We start from the raw sequence: 27,081 nt of genomic DNA on the forward strand, positions 1-27,081 counted from the left end.
TGCCACGTGATTTCTGTTTTTATCCTGAAGCAAAGTTCTTTTTTTAAAAAAAAATTAATTCAAAATTATAACAAGACATATTATCCAAAAACATATCATCCTTGTCCCCCCCATGTTTCCTCCCTCCCCCCTCCCACACAAAACCCACCCACCCCCCGACTTCCCTCAGTTCCAGTCTTTGGTTTCTCTAAGAATGCTTTTTTCTGCATGTTACAAAGTTGTATAGATCCTCAAACTATTTAGCTGATTATTATCAATAAAAAGTTTGTGAATGTTTATTCAAAACCTGCCAAGGAGTCCAGTTCGCTTTGTTACATCTTCAGATACTTTGTAAAGGGTTCCCATTCATCCTTAAAGTCACAGTTATCCTTGAACCGTAGCTTATATGTCAGCTTTGCCAGTTCTGCATAGTCCATCAATTTTTCTTGCCATGATTCTTTAGTTGGGGTCTCTTCAGTCTTCCATCCTTGTGCTACCAAAACTCTTGCGGCCGTTGTCGCATACATGAGGATGTTTTTCAACTTTTTTGGCAGGTCTTTCCCTACAATCCCCAACAAAGTTCTTAATCCGAGGTACTAATTCTGGGTTAGCGGAGTCTGTAACCTGAAGCGTCTGTAACCCGAGGTACCACTGTACAGTGGAATACAAATTCATATGAACATGCAAATGTAAAAAAAGGGGTCAGATCCTGGTTCCACCACTGCCACACATTTACTGAGCATCTGCTTAGAGCTTATGTGATTCCTGCAAGGAGTCTGGTGTTTACCCAGCTTGCAAATTCCATCAGATATTTGTGTCTTATTAACATAACTTGGCATCTCCCATAAAACTTTGTTAGATGGAATTATGGTTCTTAAATTCATGTGTGCATCTGGATCAAGAAGTACCTGCCCCATACTTGGACTGAACTTCAAGAGAATCCAGAGAAAGAGATAAACCCTGAAGAACGACAACTACTCTAGCAACTCACACAAACAAAAATTTAACAAGGTATTCCCCAAAGGCAGAAACAGAAGAAAATATCAACAGCAACAGGGATCACAAAAACAGGCTAGTAATGGGTCAAAAAGAATATACAGTATGTGATTGCCTTCTCAGTCTTATTTGTTTGAATAAGTCTTATTTGTTCTCAGTCTTATTTGTTTGCAACCAAACCCCATTTGCACTGGGCTGGGAGGGGGAGGTTTGGCTGGTCCCAGCCAACATGACCAACAGTTTGAGATAACAGGAGATTCAGTCCAACAATGCCTGGAGAACCACAGATTCCATATCCTTGAACTTCATCCAAGGCGTGTGCTGTCCCATTGAACTAAGGGCATTGGTACTCCCTGGAATGTAGAGGGCTACCTGGTGGCCAAGGAGGTCATGGAGGTATGTCCAAATTCTGGTGCTTGTTTCCTCCCACCTTTCTCTCTTGCAAAGATATTGAGGATACTTAAGCACCACAGTTATGAACATAAGAAGAGCCCTGTTGGATCAAACAAACGTCCCGTTGTAGTTCAGCATCATGTTCTCACTGTGGCCAACCAAATGTCTGTGGGAAATCTTCAAGCAGGACTTGAACACAAGAGTATTGTGCTAGCTGGACAGTCTCTGACAGCTGAGGCAGAGCGTAGCTTTTGTGACTTGCAGGCAATGATAGCCTTCTCCTTTGTGAATTTGTCCAATTCTCTTTTAAAGCCCTGCAACCTGGTGGTCACCACTGTCGGAATCTCCGTTCAACCGAGCTGATAAGGCTCATCTTCAGAATCGCCTCCCGATGGTTAATTGACAACCTGATCCTTTGATAAGGCCTCAGGCACGTCGTCTCAGCAGAGCATCAAAACAGCGTGCGGAAGGATGAGATAGTATGAGCTACATTGCTATGCTTTATTTTCTAGCTATGCAGAGAGCAAAGAAATATACATCCTCTCCCTGTGAGAGCAGAGAGCAAGTGAAATAAAGGAACAAAGGAAACAGGAAACCACTAACGTCACATCCCGTCTCCCTTTCCCGTGAGACTGGAAGGTCTCTGGAATGTAAACAGAGTCCAGTGACTCCATGCAGCTGCTCAGTGAGAAAACAGAAACTAACAACCACTGCCTCCTGTGGTCTTTTGCATATAGGCAGAGGCGAATCTGCTATGAAACTAATGAAGCTTAAATTTCAGGGCTCCTAATCCCAGAGGGGTACCAGAAGCGACTTAATCCACGTTGCATACAATTTTGGGGTCTAATAGACCCAATCTGAGTCGCATTGATTTGAGTCATTTTTGTTGTTGCATGCATTTCAGCAATCCCAAAGTTTGAGAGTCAGTAGCACAAACATTGTAAATGTTTGGTGACCTGTCGTGGAACAACTCCATTGAAAAAGATAACAGTGGTTACCCAGACCTTGTTGCAGGTTGCAAAGAGGCGCCCATGACAGAGCAAGCACGAAGACCCCCCCAAAAGTAGGTTCGCCACTGCTACGGGTTCCTCTCCTAGAAATTCTGTATTTTCCTTGTAACCCTAGAACCTATGTTTCTCCTCTAGTGCTCCTTAGAGTTAGCACTCAATTTAGGGTGTACATTTCCTATTTCTCTCTCTCTCTCTCTCTCTCTCTCTCTCTCTCTCTGTCTCTGAGTGAAATTTGAAGTGAGGGTCTGCTTTTTTCTTCCAGCGAGAATCAGCACTAATATAATTGCTTCTTAATGTTGTCATGAATGCAGTCCCATGGTAGGCTCCGGACGGGCTGCATTAAGCTACCATAATCATAGAAATATACGATGCTACCGACTTTCTCAAGTTATATTTTCATAATAAAGGAACAGTTCATTAAATCTCCATGTTCTGGTATTAGATACCCTTTTCCCTAATGGACAGAGCAGGACACCAATGTACAATCAACCCCAATTCTTTATCCTAAAAAAGAAGGTATTTATTAAGGAACCATAATAATCAGAACCGTATGGGAGGAGGAATGCAAATGAACACAACATTAGCTAGGTGCTCTGAATTGTGATGAGAGGAATAAGCTTCTTTTGGACATGTCTCTTGGATTTGATTGTGCCTGCCTGGTATATAAGGAGTCTCCCCACTCCAAGAAGTGTTTTGTTGTCCCTTCCTCTGTTCTTGTTGTCTTCTTCACAGACATGTATCCAAGTGTCTGTCTCTCAAAGGCCTCATCTGCACTGTCACTCCACTTTAAACAGTCAGGGCTTCCTTCAAAGAACCATGGGAACTGTAGTTTGTTATGGGTGCTGAGACTTGTTAGAAGACCCTTATTCCCCTCACAGAGCTACAGTTCTCAGAATGGTTTAACTGTCAATCACTCTTCCCAAGGAACTCTGGGAATAAATTAGAACCTCACCTGAGGTCTTGAAATTATGATGATCAGAGAATTCCAAAAGATAATGAAGCTGATTGTCTCTCTGGTGCCTAAGAGAGGGAAGAAAATCCTGTTATTCTATTCTCCTCAAAGTTTTCTGTCATGTTCATCCTAGGCTATACACATTTGTGCTGAACCTGAAGTCCTATCTGCAGACTTATTTGGGTTGGACTTACATTAACAAAAATATTTATTCCATTTCCCCTCCCCTTAGGTAATTGTAAAATGCAATTTATTTTCTCATAACTGATGGAGAATGGGTGGGGTGGGGTGGGAAGTAGAATCATCACAACACTAATTTATTATCTTGCCCTATAAAAGAAATTGAATTATGAAAATTGAATTACGGTGCTGGAGGAGACTCTTGAGAGTCCCATGGACTGCAAGAAGATCAAACCTATCCATTCTGAAGGAAATCAGCCCTGAGTGCTCACTGGACGGACAGATCCTGAAGCTGAGGCTCCAGTCTTCCACTTTGGCCACCTCATGAGAAGAGAAGAGAAGACTCCCTGAAAAAGACCCTGATGTTGGGAAAGATGGAGGGCACAAGGAGAAGGGGACGACAGAGGACGAGATGGTTGGACAGTGTTCTCGAAGCTACCAACATGAGTTTGACCAAACTGTGGGAGGCAGTGGAAGACAGGAGTGCCTGGTGTGCTCTGGTCCACGGGGTCATGAAGAGCTGAACACGACTAAACGACTAAACAACAACAACACAATAAAAGAAAGCATGACAGTCAAACCCCGCCCTGAGTTTTTCTGGTCTTCAGTTGTCCACATTTCCACATTAGGTAGTGGTTTTTTTTTCTTTCAAAAAAAAAGTCCTTGTGTGAATGCATCAACTTTTTGTGCAAATGTATCAAAATATGTACACATTTTCTCTATGCAGCATGCATATTGTTTCGCAAACCAATTTCCCCTAATACAATGCACTTTTGTATGTTGTTTTCACTAATATATGCATTTTTATGCACACTTTACCCTAGTATTTGCATTTTTGCATATTTTACTCAATTGGAGAGCCACTGGCGGAGGCAGGGGGTGCAGCAGGTGCGTCCCACCCCTGGGGATGACAACGCTGCGCCATCCTCCTGGGATGCTCATCCCGGCTCCATGGGCGGCTAGCCCCCCCCCCAGGTGCACAGCATGTGTGACGCTCCAGGTGCCGGAGCAGCTAGCTCCGCCTCTGTGGAGAGCTGCAGTGCCATATTTGAAGAAATGTGGATTTTGACGGATGGCTGAGTTTTGCTCTGTATTTATTGCTTTGGAAATTGTGAATTAGGTGAGACCACTTTTAAATGAGTACTGAACTGAATTTCTCCCCCTTTCCTACCTCTGACATACTTTCATGGCCAGCTGTCTATGATGGATGCTGATATGGGCTGGTACCTTGAGTCAGCATCATGTCACCTAGCATCAGACAAAGGGGGCTTTGCCTCCTAAGATTCATTCAGTTTACAGTGCCCAAACTTATCTGTGTTTGTTACAGATTCATTTGCTTAATGAAGTGACTCCTTTTAAGCTAGTTTCCGTGCTATGGCATCATTGCAGCGAGGAGGATGATATCAGATGATTGCTACATACATGAACCCTTTCTCGTACTTTTTGGGTTGTAGATTTTTGTATTTTATAACATGCTAAGGTTTAATAAAGGAGAAACCTGTTTTTCTCCAAATGTATGGTATTGATATTAGAAATCCTCCCTCAGCTGCATAGCACTGCAGGGGGGGGAGCCTACTCTACTTTAAAAATCCACATGAAACCAAATGTAAGTCAATGGGCTTTTCTTGGCAGTTTTTAAAGGTGCATAAAGCAATCAGAATTCAGTTCAAAGGCTTATGCTCAATGTAGAGTTAATTTAAGCCAGCAGAAATGCTGAGGGCAAGCGAGCAGGACTAATAAAGCAAAAGCAACAGAATGAATCTTAGCCATATTAAAACCGAAGCAGCTTCAATATAAGACTCCTGAGTAATGAGAAAAAATCATTCTAGAATCCAAGTGTAAAAACTGAAAACTGAATGGTTGCTTTCAGTATTGATACGTGCCCACACACAAATGTGTGTGTATGTGTAGGAAGGAAAGAGAGAGGCACAACTCAAAATATGGTACATTTTTCTTCTTCTTCTGAAGCTTAGCTTTATTGATTACAGCACTTATGGATTCAATTAAAATCATTCTGGTTTTGTTCTGCACCAAAGTAGAGAACAATGTGAGACCTTTATAATATTGATCAGCTGATTCTTATGATCCAGCTGTCCCCATTTACTAGAGACAGATACTGTTTTCTAGTTTCAGACCATGGTAAATTACTGGCTCTATTTTTTTCTCTGTTTCTCCCTTTGGGGAATGCCTTGTTAAAATGTTGTTAGTATTCATTGCAGGTCTTATTCATGGTGGGAACAAGAGGCAGATCCATTTTGTTCCTAGAGCAAACTTACCCAATTTGTTGTCTTCCGGATGTTTCAGACTACAAGTCCCATCACCCCCGAGCTGGCATGGCCAGTGGTCAGGAATGAAGAGTTGTAGTCCAAATCTGTAGGACAACAGGTTGGGATAGGCTGCTGTAGAGCAGCTTAAATTATATGTACACACATGAACACACATTGGGAGCCAGTGTGGTGTAGTATTTAATGCTTGACAATGGAGATCAGGATTCAAATCCCCACTCAGCCATGAAGCTCATTGGATGACCTTGGGCCAGCTAAACTCACCTCACAGGGTTGTTTTTTAGAATAAGACATGGTGAGGAGAAATCATGCCAGACTGAGCTCCTTGGAAGCAGGATATAAACAAATAAATAAACAATAAAGCACTGTGTCATGGGTAGCTCAATAGGTTTTGCTGCTTGAGGCAAAGAGCAAGTCTCTCTCTCTCTCTCTCTCTCTCTCTCACACACACACACACACACACACACACACTCTCACACAGCCGTCTTAAGCATATGCGGCGCAGGGGTGCAAAGATTCACCTTGTGCCCCCCGGGTTGCCCAAAGTTAAGTTGTTGACCTTTTTTAAGGAAAGTTTCCCCAGAATGTCAACCTTTTTTTAGGGAGCTGACACCACACTTATCTCTGCAGGAAATAATAAGGAGCCCAGTGCAACAAACCAGCCAGAGGCATCAGCATCAGTGACTGACCAAAATCGGGTGCCTTGTGGTGTAAGCTGCCCTACGCCAATCCCAGGTGCATAGGAGGGCGGAGCCCGCTGACCACCTCAGCGCCTCGCTAGCTCGCTCGCCCCTGAACTCACGGCGCAGAGCTTCCTGCCACAGAAGAGCTGCAGTGCTCCGACTGACAGGCAGGCTCCTCCCTAGACCCCAACTCTCAGGCCCTGGACTCTCAGCCTGGCACCCCTGAGAGCCTGGCACCCGGGTGCCCCACACCCCTGGCACCTATGGTTAAGACAGCCCTGCACACACACACACACACACACACACACACACACAATCCTTGCAGTTGGAATTTTGGTTTCATAGTGGCAATGGAACAACATCATCACATCAGAGGACAGCAGGGTGGCTTAGAGAGGATGTGTCGCTGGTGTCTGCTCAAGACTCTGTCTGGTGCTGTGCCTGAAGCAGAAAATCTCAGACGTGTTACTCTACAGCACTGGTTATAGGGGTGTTGCAAACATATATCCAGTGCTATTTTTCTAGAAAAATAGGTGCCGGAATTCCCCCTAACCACCTTCTGTGTTCTCTTATAATGGGAATGGTGTCCACCTGAGATGGGCCGGAACCGAGTTCTGGAGAGTTCTGTGTGAAAAAAAGCCCTGTATGTATCTATTTTTTCATCTGTGAAACTTTGGAGGGTATGCTGATGGTGATCAGGCATTTCTGAGGAAGAGTTAATTAAGATGCTTCTAAAACAACCCCTTTGGGGAGTCATTATTACAAATGCAGCAGTTGCTGGGTGCATCACATTCAGTTCAAATATATTTGTTTCAGCCATAAGCCATAACAAGTTCATATACATTTCTTTAATTAAGAAAGTTCAAGGCAACATGGCAAACAGTATAATTAATAGTGCCCAAACAATGAATTTGCATATCTTAACAATAATTCATCCCAACAGTCAAGCATGGGAGTACTCACAAACATCATCTAGCTTTGGTCAGGGTAAATGCTGAAATATTCCCTTCCTGTCTGACTTCCTTGTTACTCATTGAAAGCAAGTAATCTGCTATATGTAAGCGTGCCCAACATTTCCATCTAGGTATTTGTACAGCCCTGTTTTTTACATGATGGGACTAAGCGCTGAGTTCTGGCACCTTAAGCAAAGTCAAGGGAATAAGCTGCCTTGCCAGGCTAGCTAGATCACCCCCCAACACACACATACCCCTTAGGAGGAAGAGTTATTTTGTTCTTCCACTCTACTGGGTGAATTCCGACAAGTAAAGAGGTCTGGGCTGGTTGCTCCAAGCTCAGACGCCATGGCTTTTCTACAAAGCCATCTTTGTGTTTCTGTACAAATAATTTAGAAACATCTACCACTTTAGAATCTAAGTTTTACTGCCTGTGTTTTATGACTGCTGTACGGAAAAACACATGAACCTGACCTTTGGAGAATTTGTAAGTAAACCATTTTTAGCTCACCAAATGTATGGTCTCTTTCTATGCTAGGGAAAGAGGGGAACTTTGGAAACAACTTAGAAGGGGATATTTTAAAGTCTAACAGCCTATATTTCCATGCTTTACAATGCTGCATAGTTTGTGATTTTAAATCTCTGTCGGGGTTCTCTAACCAAGGATTATTTGCCCCAAACCTATGTCTGGGCATTCTCTGAATAGTAGTTTTTGTTCATAAATCACTCAGCGTCTTGTTGTCTTTCTGCCATGTTGAAAAACACAGTCTATTTGAAATGCCTAAGAGTAGAAAGTTCCAATTCACATTTTAAGACAAAATTTTCCAAAATATATATGGTGTAAAGTAATTCAGTTTGGAAATGGTTTCCTCACTATCTGTAAAGGAGGAACAACATGAAATTCATGCACTTAGCAAATGCACAGTATCGTGGTTCTTTGTTTCTTATGATTCTATTGTTGGTATATTTATTCTTCTAACGAAAACTTTTCAAATAGTGGATTAATAAAAAAGAACCATGGGTCTAAACTCATATTGTGGATACAAATCCAGAGCTGTTTCAGCCTCTCTTTTAAAAAACACAGCAAAATGTAGTGCTGCTCTAATTGAACATCTTCAGGGAAAGAAAATGACAGGTTGAAAAAGAATGGGTGGCTTTGTGACCGAAAGGATGGTGTTTAAGTTATTTGTGTCAAATGCATCTCATTATGACCCTGGTGTTTGGGAAAGATTTCCATAACTGCCTTAGGCAAGAGTAGGGCAACCTGTTCAGTACAAAGCAACTTTTTAAATATGAGAAATTGTGTGGGTGGGGGAATGATGCAGAAGGGTCTAGCTAGTGCACATAATACTCTAACACCCCATTCCTATCCATTGGCAGCTGGGGCAAAGACACAAGCAGAGGGTTTTGTCATCACACTCACCTATACCTGGGAAAGAAATGGAAATTAAGCAAAATATGCCCTCAATCTTACTTTGATTTGAGCTTTAAAGGAATCTCCAGCAATCTGCAGGAGATTATTGGAGATCCAGTGTGGTGTAATGACTTTAGAGACCAGAGTTTGAATCCCCACTCAGCCATGACACTCACTGGGTGACCTTGGGCCAGTCACTGCCCCTCAATCTAGCCCACCACCAATCCCCTGGTTCTGAGCTGTCTTCCGCTGGGGGTTGCCTTGGGGGTTCTCCAGCTGGTGCTTCCACCACTCCTCTGCATTCAGACAGTCCATGGCATACACCACCTCGAGCAACTTAGAGGAAAAAGTGGCTTATAAATGTAATAATTAATTTAATTTAATTTAATTTAATTATTTAATTTTTTTTTAAAAAAAGGAGGGTCACTACAGTAATTACACATGCAGATATCTGCAAATGTAATCACTGTAGTAATTACACATGCAGATATCCACATGTGTAATTACTGTAGTGACTCTCCTCCCCCCCCCCCTTTAATAGCCTGGAAGAAAGATGCATACTTACACACATATATGGCAGCAGAGCTTTTCTGACTATTTTATCTCCATGCTAAATTGCATTGGCCTGTCTGTCTATCTCCATCTGTCTTGAGATATTCCTTCTGATAAATTGCTTTAATATCAGGATATTAGCAGTAACTTGGACTAGAAATGTTGGTTGTATTATCCTTCCTTTTGAAAGCAATAAATTGATTCTGACTGAGGGCAGCCTTTTTAGTTCCCACCCAAATGGGGGAGAAAATGAAGAATGAAAGCGCCTATCATTGGAATTATTCACAGCTGTATAGAGCATTTAAATAGTCTAGAGATATTGCACTATAGTCAACCTGTCTCTGATGATCCTGCCGGTTTTCAAATTCAAAAGGGCTTTTGAAATTCAGACTTGTATGAGTGCTTGTCATCTCTCTCTGTGTGTGTGCGCGTGCACATACTAATAGTAGCCAAAGAACAGGTTTTTATTATTATTCCGGATTATTAAATGGATGGATCTGAGTCGGAATAATTTGAGGATGTTATGAACAGGAAAATGGGATAGGAAGAGTGGGGTGGGGGGTGTATCAAGACAACAGGAGTCCATTACAAATTTGAAAGGAAAACCTGAGAATGGGAATGGGGAGAAAATTGGTTTGGTTTGCAGTTTAAATGAAAATCTACATAATTTTCATTCTCTGGAAGAATATGTGAACCAAAATACGGTTATCTTTTTGTTATGTGCACATCTGTGACCTTTGCGATGCAGCTTTCCAGTAAAATAAATGTGAACAGAAATGCATTCATCAGGGGGAAGTGAAAACAATATTCAAAAATGCATTAGGCAAAATGATGAACAGAGGAAAAACCAAAATTGGCAGAATTGTCCCTCCTTACTCGAGGTCCAGAATTCCTGTTTGAAAGGCAACAAAACAGAGGGATGAAAAACCTTGCAAGGCATACAGCAGACTTAACTGGCCACAAAAGTAAGCACAAGGTAAACTATGAAAGTTCTAGCAGTGACACTGGCAATGTGATCTTAAACGGATATGCAGCTACACTAGAGACCTCAGCATTGGTGATACCTGCTTACAGAGGCTGTCATTATACATCACCCTCATCACTGGTTTCAGTGGCAGACTTTCAGCTCTCAAATTTCAGCAGTGCACTGTGTGACGCCAAAATTTGGTGCCTCTCACGCTCTGTTCTACAGAATGGTTGTGGCGCCTCCTGCAGCAGGGTGCCCAGTATGGCTACACAGATCATGCTACCCTAAAACCACCTGTGATTGGTTTCCCTTCCTTTGGGGAAGGATGTAGTGATAGAGCATCTTTTTCATGATCAGAGGGTCCTAGGTCCAGTCTTCTGTATTCCCAGGTAGAGATGGGCGAGAAATTCAATTCAGTCTGCATTTAAAGGGAAACTTGCCTAATTCTCACTTTCCGAAACAACACAGGAAGCAAATATAGGCCTCCTTCAAAATTCACACTTTGCAATGCATTTCTCCAGTCAAGTAATGTGCCCCGCAAAATGTGCATTTTAAAAAATTACCATTTATTAAGTACATTTGTTAGTTTAGGGCAAACCTAATTAACTTACAAACAGACAGACAAACAGACAATAAACCCCACACAGAAACATCAAAACTAAGAGGAAACAGAAAAACATTAAAAAATACCTCACCCAGTTCTAAAAGGCAACATAAAGGCCAAAGGCCTAGCTGTAGAGGAAAGTTTTTGGCTGGTATCTAAAGATGTGCAGTGAATTGTTCACCAGCTGTAGTTTCTGAAATATCTTCAGAGGCAGTCCCATGTATAATGTGTGTAAATATTTACACTAAATATTAGGGTATCAAGTGCATATAATTGTGTATATTAGTGAAAAGAACATAAAAAATGCATTACATCAGGGCAAATGGTTTGCAAAATTATGCATATTTACAAAAATAGTATACAAAAAGTTTTAATAGGAAAAAATCATGCTAAAATACTGGTGAATTTTCATAAGAATTGTTTTTTTTAAAAAAAAATGCAAAATGCTGAAGATATGTGGATAACTGAATTTGATATTGGAAAAAATGAGAAACGAGGGGAACCAAAATTAACAGATTTTTACATCCCTGTCTCCAGGTAGGACTGGGAATATTCCCTATCTGAAACTCTGGAGAGCCACTGCTGGTCAGCTCTCCAGAGTTTCAGACATGGGGCTTTTGGGAATTGCAACTGGATGTGGCAGAGATTGAATATGGGGTCTTGTACATGCTCTAATACTGAGCAATAGCCCCTTTTTTAGAACATGCATTAATATTTCTTTGATGCACCATCGCAAACTCAATCATAATATTATTTGTAGTGGTAAGCTGAATTGTGACCTAAATAGCGGTGGGTAAAAATTTCTTTTTTCTATTTTACTTAGCAAGGTTTATATACTGCTTCATTAAAAAAAAACAACCCACATCTAAGTGGTTTACTTAAAATGGTATAAAATATGTATTTAAAAATAGCAATGAAAACAGACTTAAATACAGCAAATGAAATAAAAGCATAAAAATATAGGTAAAATGGTCAGATTTTTAAAACAAATGTACAAAATAGAATTAGGTGTCAAAAACACTTCAACCAATATCAATAGGCATGGAGTTCCAGAGAAAAGGAGCTGCTATAACTAAAAGTTAAATTTCTCACAAGTGCGAAATGAGCATTATGTGGCCTCTGTCAAAGCACCAGTTCTGCAAATCGACATAGTCGAGTGGGCACATATTCTACTTTACATCTACACTTAATCCCTAGGCTCACAAAACTAATCACAACCGATAGAAAATAAGCCTCAACCCCTGGTAGTGATCTGAATGGGCTGGGAGCATGCATAATATCTCATCCTCAAAATGTATGTTTGTTTGGAGCAAACACGGGAAAGGTGGAACTGAAGACGAAACACTAAAGATGATTTCCTGTTAAGAAAACAAATATTTCCTCCCATTTACTCTCTATAATTGTGGAGTTGCCTTTAATTCCATTGATGAGCAGTCTGAAAACATTCCTGTTAAACTAATGAGCCTGAGCCCTCAAGAAATGGGAAGAACAATTGTACACAGGCCTGATAGAACCAGCAAAAGTCTATGGACATAACCCTAATTAATTTAGTGTGTTTGGCTTCCCAGCTTCCAGCCTCTATTGTGTAAACTGCAGCATCTGCAGCTGTATTGCATTCATGACCAACATTATGTATATTTTAGTTTGCAAATATTTGAGGCCTCAGCCTGGGAAGGTTGACATAGCATTGCAATCAATTAAACAAACACACTACAAGGGGATTATTGACTAGGAACATAAGGCTTCAGCAAACTCGGCCATCAAATGGAATGCATAAAATACCTTCCTGGCTCCATTCAGAAAGCCAGACTTGTGTTCTGTTTGTAACCCCAATACATATGAGATTTAGTTAAATGCTTTAGAAATCACTGCTATGAGCTGATAGGAATGAAATAACAAAACAGTGTAGTCCTAAAAGTGGAGTTAGTTGGACTTCAGAGAGGAGCTCTCAACTAAGAGGCTGTGACATTTTGCTCCTCAGTCGGTAAAATCTGCAAACACATGAAGCTGTTTTATGCTGAGTAGATCATTGGTCCCGTGAGCCCAGTATTTTTATGACTACATGAGATTCATTTAGTTGGGGCTATCAGGGATTAAAATGGGGAACTTCTATGTGCAAATAATATATTTTACCACCAAGCTAATGTCAAAGTCCTTCATTCAGAAATCTTAATTACTGCAATCATGCCATGGGTCTGTAGTGCAATTACCAATAAGTTTCCCTGTATTTCTTTATTTTCTGTTGTTACTTATCCCACTGTTCCTCCAAGGAATTCAGGGCTACTTTGGTTTTCACCCGCCCATTTTATATTTTATATTCAAATCCTTCCTGTGAGGTAGGTTAGTCTGAGAGGCAGTGAGTTGACCAAAGGTCACTCAGTGACTAGGAATTTGAATGTGGGTTCCCCCATTGGTAGTTTCACCTTTGCAACTTACTAAAATCCCCATCTATCAGTTTGTCTTTCCTCTACTTACACACACACACAAACATCCCTTCCTCCCATTTACAGAAGATGGGGCGCAGCATGGCATTTGGTTTTGGATGGGAATGGGTGCCAGTTTATGTGAGGGCAGGCATAGATCCTGCTATGTATGCTCAGCTCGTGATTTTGTTGGTTTATTTACTATTTGGTCTTTGCACCCATCAGCCCAGACTGTATGGGTTGATGGATTAATTTATTGTGTAAGGTAGAGTATGAACTTAGGTAGGTAGTGCAAGCCCTGCTGGATCAGGCCAAGGGTCCCTTTAGGCCAGCACTCTGCTCTCACAGTGGCCATTCCAATCCCCATGGGAAGCCACCCAACATCACCTGAATGCAACAGCAATCTCCCCACCTGTGATTCCCAGAATTTGGCATTCAAATGCATACCGCCTCCAGCAGGGGAAGTAGGTTGTAACCATCACAGCAAATAACCATTGATAGCATCACCCTCCATGAATTTGTCTAATCCTCTTTCAAAGTTACCCAAGTTTGTAGCCCATCACTGCCTCTTATGAATGTGAATGTCATAGTTTATGCACTGTGTGAAGAACATTTCCTTTTGCCTGCCCCGAATCTTCCAACATTCAGCTTCATTGTATATCCGAATTCTAGTATTACAAGAGAGGGAATTTTTGTTTTGTCCACCTCCAAAATTCACTAGGGGTCAGGTTTCCCTCCCCCAACTCTACATTCAATACTCAATGCTCAGGGATGCTGGCAAATAGGAGAGGGGCTCTGGTCATAACAGGCAGGTCTGTGCAAGGGGGCTAAATGGTGGTTTCAGTCATTGGTAAGTGCTAGGAATGACCAAAGAGACAAAAGTGCAAGTAGATAAATAGGTACCGCTCTGGTGGGAAGGTAAACGGTGTTTCTGTGTGCTGCTCTGGTTCTCCAGAAGCGGCTTAGTCATGCTGGCCACATGACCCGGAAGCTGTACGCTGGCTTCCTTGGCCAATAAAGCGAGATGAGCACCTCAACCCCAGAGTTGGCCATGACTGGACCTAATGGCCAGGGGTCCTTTACCTTTACCTTTAGGAATGACCAACTGGCTAAATTGGAATCTACTAGGGCTTTGTGACTCAGAAACAGAGAAAGGAACCCCATTGGGCTGTTCCCTGCTTTGCACACACCAAAAACTGCCTCGCCATTTTGTTCTGTGTATGTCATCTCAATTCAGATATCTATATAGATCCAAAAAAATGGGGGGGGGGGTATTTGCTTGACATTGGAATTTGCCAGAGTGAGGTATGGTTGAAAACTGTGGTTGGCTTTAAAGTGCTGTAACTCAAGAGACTTGTCTCCCGCAACTTTTCTGCACCTTTGAACATCTACCCCAGTCTTCCCTAGCCTCCTGCCCTCCAGATGTTTTTTGACAAGAACTTCAATAACCTCTGACCATGTTACAAGTGTGACATGAGCCAGTGTGGTGTAGTGGTTAAGAGCGGTGGACTCGTAATCTGGTGAACCGGGTTCGCTTCCCCGCTCCTCCACATGCAGTTGCTGGGTGACCTTGGGCTAGTCACACTTCTCTGAAGTCTCTCAGCCCTGCTCACCTCACAAAGTGTTTGTTGTGGGGGAGGAAGGGAAAGGAGATTATTAGTTGCTTTGAGACTCCTTCAGGTAGTGATAAAGCGGGATATCAATCCAAACTCTTCTACCTGAACTCGCATGTGCACAGCCAGACTCATGTATGTTCATATACACACTGCTGAGAGGTTTGGGATCTTTCATTCACTATGCTGGCTGGAGCTGATGGGAGGCACAGAGACTCAGATATTGAAGCTCATATTGAAATTAGCCAGACCTGCTACTCCTTCCACCTGTCACTTTGGTTTCTGGTTTTTGTCAGGCTGGTTTCGAACCTTATGAACTAGATGAGCTCCTCCTGACTGATAGGAGGCCGGAAGCCTTCACAGCGCATTTGGAAAACAGGGCATCAGCTTCTCTCATGATTGTTTCTGTCACATGCACAACACACTTCTGACAAACAGAGAAAAAAGCAAGACTCTGGAAGAGCTGTCACACTGCTCCTGCATCCGTCTCTATTAAATACTGGGCAGTCAAGGAGATGAGTCCCTGTTAGATCTCATTTTCTTCAGCTGCTGGAAACAACCATTGGGTAGCCATCCTTTTTGGAAAAAAGACACACAGTTCATTGTTACGTGTCCATCTTTACCAGTCTACTGTAAAATTCAGGTCTGTAAACATGTCCTGTAAGCAAGCAATGCTGACAGACTCAGCATGGTGTCCCTGTATAGCTTGCTTAGGCATTGGGAGGATGGGGGCCTGAGATGACCTTCCACACTTCAGAGTATTGTCGCATCTGGAGGTACAAGATGAAGGTCTGCCCTTGGAAAGGAATGATGGAATCTGTTTTTTTGTTTCCTCTTAGTTTCCCACTCTTAACTTCAGTTTGCCACTTATCAGGATCTGTTTGCTATGAAAATAATAATAATTCCTCGTGACAATTTGTTAGCAGTTCAGTTTATTTTTCTATGCATTTCCCCCCAATATAATGTCTTTTTGTATGCTATTTTCACAGATGTCTTTTTTAGCCATACTGTCCATGAATATAGACATTTTTGTAACCATTTTTGGTGGGTGGATAATTGCACCGTGAAATTTGGAGAAGTGCAAATTCCTGAGACCAGCCAAGCTTCAATTTGCAGGCTGCTTTGCAAAGTGTAAATTAGACAGGCACATATTAAAATTTGTAACCAACCAAATCCACCCCCGTCCCTATTAATGATAAGGGGCCCTTATGAACACAACAGGGCACCCTCTTGCTACCTATCCTTCTTCTACTTACCATCCATTATTTTAAAAGAATGCCTCTGCATTTTTGCCTGGCAAACTCTTGGAGGGATAGAAATGTAGGAAACCTTCTTATCAGACCATTGATACATGTAGCTCAGTATTGTCTACCGGTGCAGACTGGCTGGCAGCGGATCTCTAAGTGTAATTTGTTGAGAGCTGAGAACTGTTAGGTGACCCTTAACAAATTACAATTCCAAGGATTCATTAAGGGGAAGCCAGGACTTTTAAAGTGAAACAAGTGTCCTTTAAATGTATGGATGTGGCCAAGGTTTCCCTTAGGGAAGGAGAGATGGAGGAATCAATCTATTTCCAGTCCATGCTTTATATCCAATTCTACATAGAGTAGACCTATTAAAATTATTGCCCCTAAGTTATTTGTGTCCATTGTTTTCAAATGGTCTGTTTTGTGTAGGAGTAACACGAATACAGCACCGTACCATTTCCGTGTGTGTGCATTCAAGTTCACTCTTTCCTGTTTCTGCATTAAACAGTGGATTTAATTTTTTTTAATGCATGAAAATTTGAATTTAAATATGTGTTTTATTATGCCTTCTGTCACAAAATACATCATGATATATGCATCAATGTCAATATATGCATTTCTAAACATAATTTATTCTAGGATACACATTTTGTAGACACTTGTTCTTGCTTCTTCTTTTTTTGAGAGAAGTGTGAAATCAAGGAGATGCAGATCAGTTCAGTTCACACTAGAATACACACCCACCCACACCCTGAGCATTCCTAGAAGAGAGTGGAAACACTTTTTCAGCTGTAGCTGAAGATACCAGAGATGGAACCTGCAGCCTTTCGCAGACAAAGCCATGTCTTTCCTCAAGGACAGAAGCACATGAGATGTTGCTTGTCGGAAAGGGAAAGCATCAGCTCCGATGAGGAGGATAGGGTCCTGTAAGATGGTTCAGTTCATTTGAGGCATCTGATCAAGGCCTGTATTTTAAAATGAGCTTAAAGATATATTTGCAAATGTTTGTATGTTTCATGCCAGGCAGAAACCAGCTGGCTAAGTACTCTGGCAGTTGTTTATCTTCCTGCTCTAGCAGTAGCAGGAGACAAGTTTCTCAAAGTTGTAAAAGGGAAATACAGGCTGGGAGCAAATGTTACACTGACCCTACAAATTACAGAATACAATCAAGCTGCAAAAACACTAATTAAGAGTTGGTAAATAGTAAGATTTATTGTTTAACAGAAAATAATACCATGTGCCTCTCATCAGACTCTAGCCATATTTTCCTAAGGGCAATAAATTTTGGGAAAAGCTAATGGGAAAAGCAGCTGGCTGGGAAAGGGGGGTGTAAACTGAAGAGGCTTCTTTTTGAAGCTGTTTTTACTGAGTTCTTTTTTTACTTTGCAAAAGCCTTTTCTTCTAAAAAGCTATCTATGTTATGTATGAGATTTGTTGGCTTAATGTAATTATGCAAAGAATTTAGAAAGTAAGAAATGTTAGATTCTTATGTTAGATTCTTATTTCATTGATGGTGTGTGAGAATGTGAACCCAAGATCTCTGTTTAGATAGAATTTAATACCATGAGCCATCTGTTTTAGCCATTTGTTTTGGAATGCAGGGGCAACAGGGGCAACAGGGGCAAAAGGTGATCTGGTAATTAAGGTGCCTTGTCGAGGCAAATGTAAGATATATTTGTCTGCCATTTATGGATAGAAGGAAATATAGCTCTTTGTCTCCCATAAAAGGTAATAGGAAATGGATGTATCTTTTATGATTGGTTCTAGCAAACAGCCAATAGGAATTTCAACCAGGCTGATTGGACAGAGGCAGCCAAAGGAGGAGCAAGGGGGCTGGGCTGAGGAAATATAAGTGCTGGCCATCAGGGCTGGAGGGGGGCAGAGCTTTGGTAACCATATACCACTGTGCCTATCATTTATTTGTCTGACAAATAAATTATTATTTTAATTTCTCTATTGCTGCGTTGAATATTTCATTCCAGCTAAGCGTTAACCACAAGAAGGGTGCTGCACAATCAGGCAAAAGGAAGAGCAGGATTATACAAATGCGCTTCCTGGCAGTGTCGAAATGTTCCCAGCCAGCTCCTGGGGTGGGCAGGTGCAGTGGGAGCAACCCCTACCCACTGGCCACAGGCTTTGAGGGGAACATTCATGGCACCCTGGGAGCTCACTGTCTTTAAGAAGAGAGGAAGGTGATTTGTGTATTGCATGGAGTTATATCCCTTTCAGACAGACATTTAGGGCAGGAATGGGAAATACAGTAGGTAGCATTAGTTTTGGCCTCATCCCCATCTCCCCTCGTGCATATCAGTAAGGCATCAGCAGCTTTGGCCTCCCCGAAATTGCTAATTTCCCCTGGGGGTATTTTTTGGGAGGAGAGGGTATCACCACTGGCAGAAGAACAGAGGTGCGGAGGGAGCGGACCGCCCCCTGGCACCACTATTCCGGTAGGGTGCCATTGTGGTGGCCCCCCTGACACACACCGTGCACCCCGCACGCGCCAGGCATCACGCCTCCACAGGCGGCACGTCACTCCCCCAGAACACGCGTCACGCCCTCACAGGCGGCGTACTATGCCCCTGGGATGTGCACCATGCCCCTGGGGGGGCGCCAGCCCTGCCCCGCCTGCTCTCCGCCCCCAGTAGCGGAGCATGTAGCTTCGCTACTGGGTATCACAAAGCACAGCCAACACTTCCCTATCCAGTTGCAAATCTCCCCCTTTAAGCTCTGCCACTGTATAGCAATTGGGTGTGTGGGATGGCAGGGGTACCATTAGTGACAGTGGAAAGTGTTCAAAAGTTTAATTGCTATTGGAGGAGGGCAGTGCTACTTTGCTAGGAAAAGAGGTGCTGAAACTCACCATGAACACCTCCCTCATTCTCGTAGAATGGCAATGACACCCACCTGAGAAGTGCTGAAACCAGGAGCACCAGCTTCTGGGGGCGGAGACATCCCCCCCCCCATTTTTAAGGAGGGGCTGAGCCCCCTCAATATCTAGTGGCTCAGGATGTCATGACTTCCTACGGCAGTGTGCAAGGGAAAATGCTTTGGGACATCACACACTGAACATCACAACATCACATGCGACGTCAGCTGCCTCAACTACGGGTGCAAGCAGGCATCAATGGCTGGAACTGAGTTCTGGCTGAAAATAAAGTCCTGGAGGAGGGCATTTTTGTGTTGAGGATCTCAGTGCACAAGGAAGAGGGCGAGTCCTCTCCTCTCCAGCTGTGATCCTGCACCCCCAAATGCCTCCAGCATATAAATAAGGATAGAACTATAGGAGCCAGTTTTAAGCCAATTGTAGTGTTATGGGCATTTTGGAATGAGAATTGCAGCACACAGCAACATTTCCTACCCTTTCCCTCATCAATTGCCACCCCTCTGAAAATCACCCCTGCCTGGCAGTTAGGCTTGCAGGAAGGTAGCTTTCTCCTGCCCCACTGGAAGGCTCCCTTCCCACTCCAAATTGTCACGTGGGAGAATTATTTTCATGAGTGAAGGAGACATGGGGAGAAAGAGAGATAAGGAGCGAGAGAAGTTGGGGTGCGAGAAGTGGGGTGAAGAGAGAGCAGAAGAGAACATGGGGTGACAGAGAATGAAATGGGCTCCATTTAGTCCAACATGCTGTTCCCTCCATGGCCAAGCAGATGCTCACTGGAAGCCTGCAGTCAGGACCTGAGGGCAACATCATGCTCTGCCCTCCTGATTCCTAGCAACTGAGATTCAGAGGTATGCTGCCTCCAACCGTGGAGGAAGAACATAGCCATCATGGAGACTCGTTGATAATAGCCTTACCTTCCCTGGATTTGTCTCAGCTTTATAGCCATCTAGTGATGGTGGCCATCATTGCCTCTTGTAGGAGTGGGCTTGCCTATTGGAAGGTCAGCGGTTTGAATCCCCACGACCGAGTGAGTTCCTGTTGCTCTGTCCAGCTCCTGCCAACCTAGCAGTTCAAAAGCATGCCAGTGCAAGTAGATAGATAGGTACCACTGTGGCAGGAAGGTAAATGGTATTTCCATGTGCTCTGGTTTCCATCACGGTGTCCCGTTGTGCCAGAAGCGGTCTAGCCACATAACCCTGAAAAGCTGTCTGTGGACCAATGCCGGCTCCCCTGACCTGAAAGCGAGATGAGTGCCACACTCCATAGTTGCCCTTGACTGGACTTAACCGTCCAGGGGTCCTTCATACCTTGTAGGAGTGAATTTCAATGTTTCGCTTTGTGCTGTCTACTTTTGGCTTCAGCCCCACCCACCACTTTTGGCTCTAGCCCTACCTAAGCTGCTGCAAGATGTTACCCCTGAAGGGAACGCAGCCCTCAGCATAAGGCAGGTTCTACAACCCTGCTGTTATCTGGGATTTTTGGCCAGCTCTGCTGACCACCCCAGACCTTGTTACAGTTGCTAAGCAATGCTGTGGATTTCCATCACCTTCAAAACACTCTCTCATTTGCACTTTTGATGTCAACAGGGACAGCTGCAGAAACTGCAACTATGCCAAATATGCCCCCATAATTAGCTGATGTTTGAAAGCAACGGTGAATTATTGTGCCACGTCTGAAAATACTGGTGGCAGAAACTGGCAAAGAGCAGAGCAAAATTATCACTTTTATAGGTTTTGTTGTTGTAATTCTCACCCTGCATCACGCATTTTGCATTTATGTGATTTTAACAGCAAGTTATGTTTATATTTGTATTTACATGAATCTTATTACAGAAACGTCTTCCATTTCTGACATTGCCGCACTAAAGCTTTACAGCTTCCTCAGGTGTATTTTTATTATTATTATTACTTCCTTTTCATCCTAATGGGGAACATGTCCTACTTTCTTGTTGAGAAGATGAGATGCTTGCATTATGCATTCCCAATATGAAAAAAAATAAAATAATGAAGGCAGGTTCATGGTCGTCAAATGAAATGTATTCAGAGTAAGCTTCCTACCCTGAGGGAGTTGTGCTTAAAGAATTTGATTTCAGGGTAGGATTAAAACATGATGCAGTTTATGAGAAGAAGAACTCTTTAAAATAGTGCTAACACTTCCAGCTGGAGAATGAAACTACTAAGATAGGGACATAAGAAGTTGCCTTAATCTGAGTCAGACCCTTTGGTCTATCTAACTCCATATTGTCTACACTGACCGGTAACAACTCTCTGGGGTTTCAGGCTCAGCATAATTCCCAGCCCTACCAGGAGATGCTGAGAATTGAAACTGGGACCCACTGCAGGCAAAGCAGACGCTCAACCACTGAGCGATGGCCTTCGCTTGAAGCTGTTCTTCAGTAGCAGGACCACTTAGGGAGCCTTGCATTTGAGGAGGGCTCAACATTTGGAAAGGTGAACAAAGCTATCAAAACATTCAGCAAAGCGCCATGTGATGACAAAGCCAGCCACCTTGGTGTGCCATTGTCCAACCCTTGTGGCACTGGCCGTCACAGCTCATTGCATGCAGAAATTAAAATATTTGAACTAGCTGTAAGATGTGGCCAAATAGTTGGTGTAGGGAAGTGCTTTTCAGCCTTGGACCCCCAGATGTTGTTGGATTACAACTGCCATAATCCCTGACCCATTGGCTAAATTGTCTGGGGATGATGGGAGTTGTAATCCAATGATATCTGAGGATCGAAGACTGAAGAACACTGGTGTGGAACAGTGTGTGTCCATGTGTGTTTACCGTGATGGAAACCAGAACACATGGAAATACCATTTACCTTCCTGCCACAGTGGTACCTATCTATCTACTTGCACTGGCATGCTTTCGAACTGCTAGGTTGGCAGGAGCTGGGACAGAGCAACAGGAGCTCACTCGGTCGTGGGGATTCAAACCGCCGACCTTCCAATAGGCAAGCCCACCCCTACAAGAGGCAATGATGACCACCATCACTAGATGTGTATATCCTGGGGCTGCCAGCTATTAGGATTCAGTTCCTTCTCCTTTGCACTATTGATGCTCTTCTGGCACTACAACTGGCATCAATGGTGTCACCTAGATGATAAAGTACATTAAATGTGTTTTCAAAGCACATGGATTTCCCAAAAGGATCCTGGAAACTGCAGCTTACCCCTCACAGGACTATTAATTCCCAGCAACCTTAACAATCTGCAGGTCCCGTCAGGGATGACCCAACCACGAGGTGGGCTGAAGCAGCCACCACAGGGGGAGAAGTGGCAGTGGCTGTGGCTCTGGTGAGATCTCTGTGCTATTCCTTCACCTTCCCAGCAGCGGAGCAAGCCAATCAGGCGCCTGGGGCGGCACACGTGCCCTGGGGTGGGGCCAGCCACCCACGGGGGCACGGGGGGGGGGCTCCGAGGAGTCTGCCTGCCTCCTCCCCCTCAGCCACCCTACAGCTGAGGGGGAGGCAACAGGCAGACAGTTTGGGCAGCGTGGAACATGCAAGCGCTCTAGCCACCGTGTCACTCCCAGGAGAGATGCGTGGCTCGGGCACACTGCAGGCCCCGCGGTGAGTGCTGCCTGGCATTTTGTGACGCCCCCTCAATGGGGGACACCTGGGGCGAAGCGCCCCCACCGCACCCCCTTGCTACACCTCTGCACCTTCCTCCCCTTGCACAACTTGTGTTTGTGGGGTGGGCGGGAGGGGTCTCTTCCGTTTCTGCGCCAGGCTTTGCAAATCTGAAGACCATACATGCTCCCTCCAGGAATGTAACATTACAAAGGTGCTGTGCCTTTTAGCACCCCCTATAATCCCAGGGTGTTTTTAAGTTTCTCCATAACTCCCCAGGTTGCCTCTAACTTGCTCTGCATCATGCCCTTCATTATACGCCTAGCAATTCCTGCCACTCAGTTTTGCCCTGCAGCGGTCTTTGCTATTCTGTGTTGTGGGCATCCACATGAGTTGGCCGATGTATCTGTCTTGCCCTGGAGCAACCCCTGACTTTCCCTTCTCTGGCTGCTGTTCTCTCTTTCTCTCTCTCTGCTTCTTTCTCAAACTGTTGCTTAAAAAAAAAATCATGTGAAGGTTTTTGTAGGTTATTCTTCTAGAAGGTGGACTGGTGCCTGGGGGTGTTTTGGAAAAAGCAAAAGGGCAAACCTAGTTATTTTGTGCTGCTGCAGTCAGTCATGTATTTTTTTATATAAAAAAACCGAGCAATCATCAGGATTATTAATTTTGCAGCTTTATATATCTGTTGCCTCCATCATACTGGTGCAAATCAGGAATAGGCAGCTAAACATAAACAACGTTGGACACAGGTATGAGTAGAATCAGGATCTGACTATGATGGATGAAGAATTAAGGTTGGGCAGCACAATGGATGTGTAATTTTGGGAAAGTCATTGGTGGTCATTGTCCAGGGCAGGAGATTTTAATTTAGAGATGGGCTAGAATTTCTGGGAGAAGAATTTCTGGTTTGTTTTTTTGTTTGTTTTTTTATATAAAAAAAAAAATCTGGCTCTTTCCAAATCATAGCATGATTTCAACATCCCCTGGAGAATGTTTTGTCAAATGCCTGCCAACTTTCTGCCCTTGAATAAAGTGGTGCAGCTGTAGAATCAGTTTTAATTATGGCTTTAATATAATTTTTATATTGTTGGAGGAAACAATGGGCTCTTCCTTCATCCATTGGTAAATAGCTTTATTCAGTATCTATTAACTGAGATGAAATTTATCAGAATAGAATTTTCTGAGAATTTCTTTCTTTGGCCCTCCTTAACCTGCTGGAGCACTCTGTGCTCCCTCTCCGGAGAATTTTGGGTGAAATCCTAGCACAATTTCATTACCGACAAACTAAATGGAGGATTTTGAGGAGGTCATTTTCACACAGCCCAAACTTTACCTGTGTCCAAGAGACAGTGCATTTACATTATTGAAGCACTGCACCAAATGCATCTTAATGCAAAACCATTCCCCCGCTGCCCAAGTGTTTTATCAGTAAATAATAATAATAATAATAATAATAATAATAATAATAATAATAATAGAAAAAGAGGTGTTCACCATGAACACCTCCCTTGTTCCCTTATAATGGCAATGGGGCTCACCTGAGAGGTGCCGGAATTGAGTTCTGGTGAGTTCCGAACTTCTTTCAATAACAGTAGTGAATGTGCCCAATGGGGCATAGCTCCATGGTAGAGGAACTTTTTTGCATGCAGAAGGTCCCAAGTTCATGCTCTAGCATCTCCAGTAAGGGCTGGGAGAGACTCTCTGCTGGAATTCCTAGAGGGCCACTGCCAGTCCGTGTAGACCATATTCAGCCAGATGAACCAAAGATCTGATTCAGCATAAGGCAACTTTCAATGTTCCTACAAACTATTTAGGCTCTGATTTCAGGATTAGTTTTAGAAGTCCTCATATTTAAACTGTAATTTAGGAAGAGTGTGGTACAGGAAAGAGCAAATAAGATAAAGAGATGAGGTGTGGTGAATCTTAAGCCATAGGAACCAAACATAGCCTTCCAGACCTCTCTTTTTAGCACTTGTGACGCTTCCCAGGCTACAGCTCCCCTACACATCTTCTCGCCAGGCAACACCACTTTCTGAACTTGCCCCAGGAAAACCAGGACATCCTGTTTTTTTCCTGTGAAAGCATGGTGGCCATTTTGGGCATCTTGCTCACACAACTTCAGACTGAGCTCTCCCCCCCCCCAAAGTGCTTTCTTCAGGTCTGTGATCTTCTGCTGCACCCCAAAACACATGTTTTTTGGGTGAAAAAGTGCCTGAAAGGGTGCTTTTTCTGGGTCCACAATCTTGTGCAGGACACATAACCCATGCGAGATTTAGGACCCAGAAGATGGTGTCCTGATTTGGGGCTGCATTGTATTGGAGGGTACATTGTCTCTGTCTCACTGGAATGTGTCCTTCAACTCTGACAAAGCTTCTTTCTTGAGTTGATGGGGGATAGAGAAGGTTGTATTGTTGTGCATCAAAACCAGCTTTCTGTACAAAGGTAGAACTCACTTTTGTTGTTCCGCCCCCTTTTTCCCTCTGGCCCTGTGGGCTCATGGCATATGGCCCCTGGAAGTTTTCCCAGCCAGAAATGAGACTCTGGACAATTGGGAGGGGGGGGGTCTATCAGGAGTGAACATGGACCACTGGTACCAAACTGTATGGGAAACTGCCCTGATAGAAAATCTAACCAACAAATTGATGGTGATACAGGGACAAGCACAGGAGGGCACCTTTGTCCTGGTGTGGCTCCCCTTTATTATATATGCAAGCCAGCGAATGGTGGAGACCGCCTCCCCAGCCTGACCCTTCCAGAGAAGAAGAAGACAGTTCAGAATTACAACAAGGGGTTGAGGGGGATTACAGCTCAGAGGCAGATGATGGGGAAAGCTGGGAAATAATGTGAGAGGAGGAAGAAGAAGAACCAGAGGGGAGACAGCCGACAGACACAGTGTGTCAGGGCTGGGTCAGAACGCACAGAGTCCCCTGACATTGAAGAGAGAGTTGGGCAAGGACCAGAAGCAGCAGAGGAATGAGTGTTTGGAGAGGAGGGGGGAGCAGGGTCCAGCAGTGAAGTGTTAGAGTCTGTAAACGCAGGGAACCATGAAGAAGTGGCATGTGAGCTGGCAGCCTGCCAGGCACCACAAGGGTTAAGCTCTGAATTGGAAGAGGGAGGGAGATTTACATCAGCTCATGCAAGACAGGAGGAAAAAAGGCAGGACCAAAGGAGGGTTGTAAAGTTCCCGTACTTTAGGTGCTGGAAGAGGGGGCAGAGATCATTGGCGGTATCTGAATCAATGGACTCAGACTAATGGTGATTAGCTTGTGGTGCCTTTTGTAAATACTTGTAAATAAAGACTATAAAAACGCCAACGAGTGTGAAATGGTGATTACAGTGAAGAGAGAATGTATCTCCCTGACACAGTGTCTTTAGAAAGCATTCCAGACCCCCCTCCCAGAACCCAGCAGGCATTGAAAGTAGGAAAGCAAAGAGCTCAAAGGCAGAGGGCACTTCTCAGCACCTGTAGTAATGACACATGTGTGGCGATCACACATGGTCCCTGGACGTTTCACCGTCTATTGATCCCTGTGCCACCACTTTATTTCTCGCTGTCACCACACAGGCCCTACCTGGGACAATACTGAGTCCAGTCAGAGTTAAATTGGAACATAAACTTCTGTTTATTTATTGCAGTTTAACAAGTGTGTGGTTTCATAAACGGTATCGGTCAATTACAACCATGGGGTGCCTATCCAGACCTATAACTTCCGCTACCTGCTCTCACTCACTAAACCACATCTCAGATATTTACTTGTCTTCCTAGCTCCTAACTGTTCCTGACTCAACTTATTTCACTACACTAACTCAACCTACCCCCAGACTCTATCCCAATTCACTCCCACTCCAACCAACCACCCACCTCCCAACGAACTCCTCCCTTTGCCCCTCCCAGAGCTGGTTTAATAGTCCCTCTGACTCCACCCCCCTGGGTTCTGATTGGGTAACCTGTTTAACTATTTCACCTCCAGCACTCTCATATGTTAACGTCACATCGTGAAGGGAGAGAGGGAGGGGGTGGAAACTCACTTGGGGCAACACCATTATTCTAAGAGGCTGCATTTCCAAGCCTCCCTCTGTCAATATTGAATAAAAAGCAGTTGGGGGTTGGACTCAATGGCCCTTGTGGCCTCTTCCAACTCTATGATTCTATGATTCTATGACTTTTCCTTGTCTTATCTGTTCCTGGCAACCTGCCATGGGGGTTGAATCCTCTGCCCTCTGACACTGAGCAGCGTACAAATTGATATGGTTAATCTGATCCAGCAACACACACACCTTCACACAGAGAGAGAAAGCACACTGCAAGCAACTGCAGCCAACCACACCCTGGGCCATCTAGTCTCTCACTCCACCAGCAAAAATAAAATAC

The 27,081-nt window shown here is 43.7% G+C and overlaps 1 long non-coding RNA gene across 1 annotated transcript; it reads right to left on the bottom strand.

Moving 5' to 3' along the window:
- Nucleotides 1-15,160: 15,160 nt before the first annotated feature.
- LOC310750820 lies at nucleotides 15,161-19,263 on the bottom strand. The gene is made up of 2 exons (XR_014542308.1): nucleotides 19,156-19,263; nucleotides 15,161-15,795 (listed from the first exon to the last, which is right to left on the bottom strand). It is a non-coding gene; the product is annotated as an uncharacterized lncRNA (long non-coding RNA).
- Nucleotides 19,264-27,081: the final 7,818 nt, after the last annotated feature.

The sequence above is a fragment of the Podarcis filfolensis genome, assembly GCF_964270895.1.
Source record: "Podarcis filfolensis genome assembly, chromosome: 15".
Taxonomy (NCBI): domain Eukaryota; kingdom Metazoa; phylum Chordata; class Lepidosauria; order Squamata; family Lacertidae; genus Podarcis; species Podarcis filfolensis.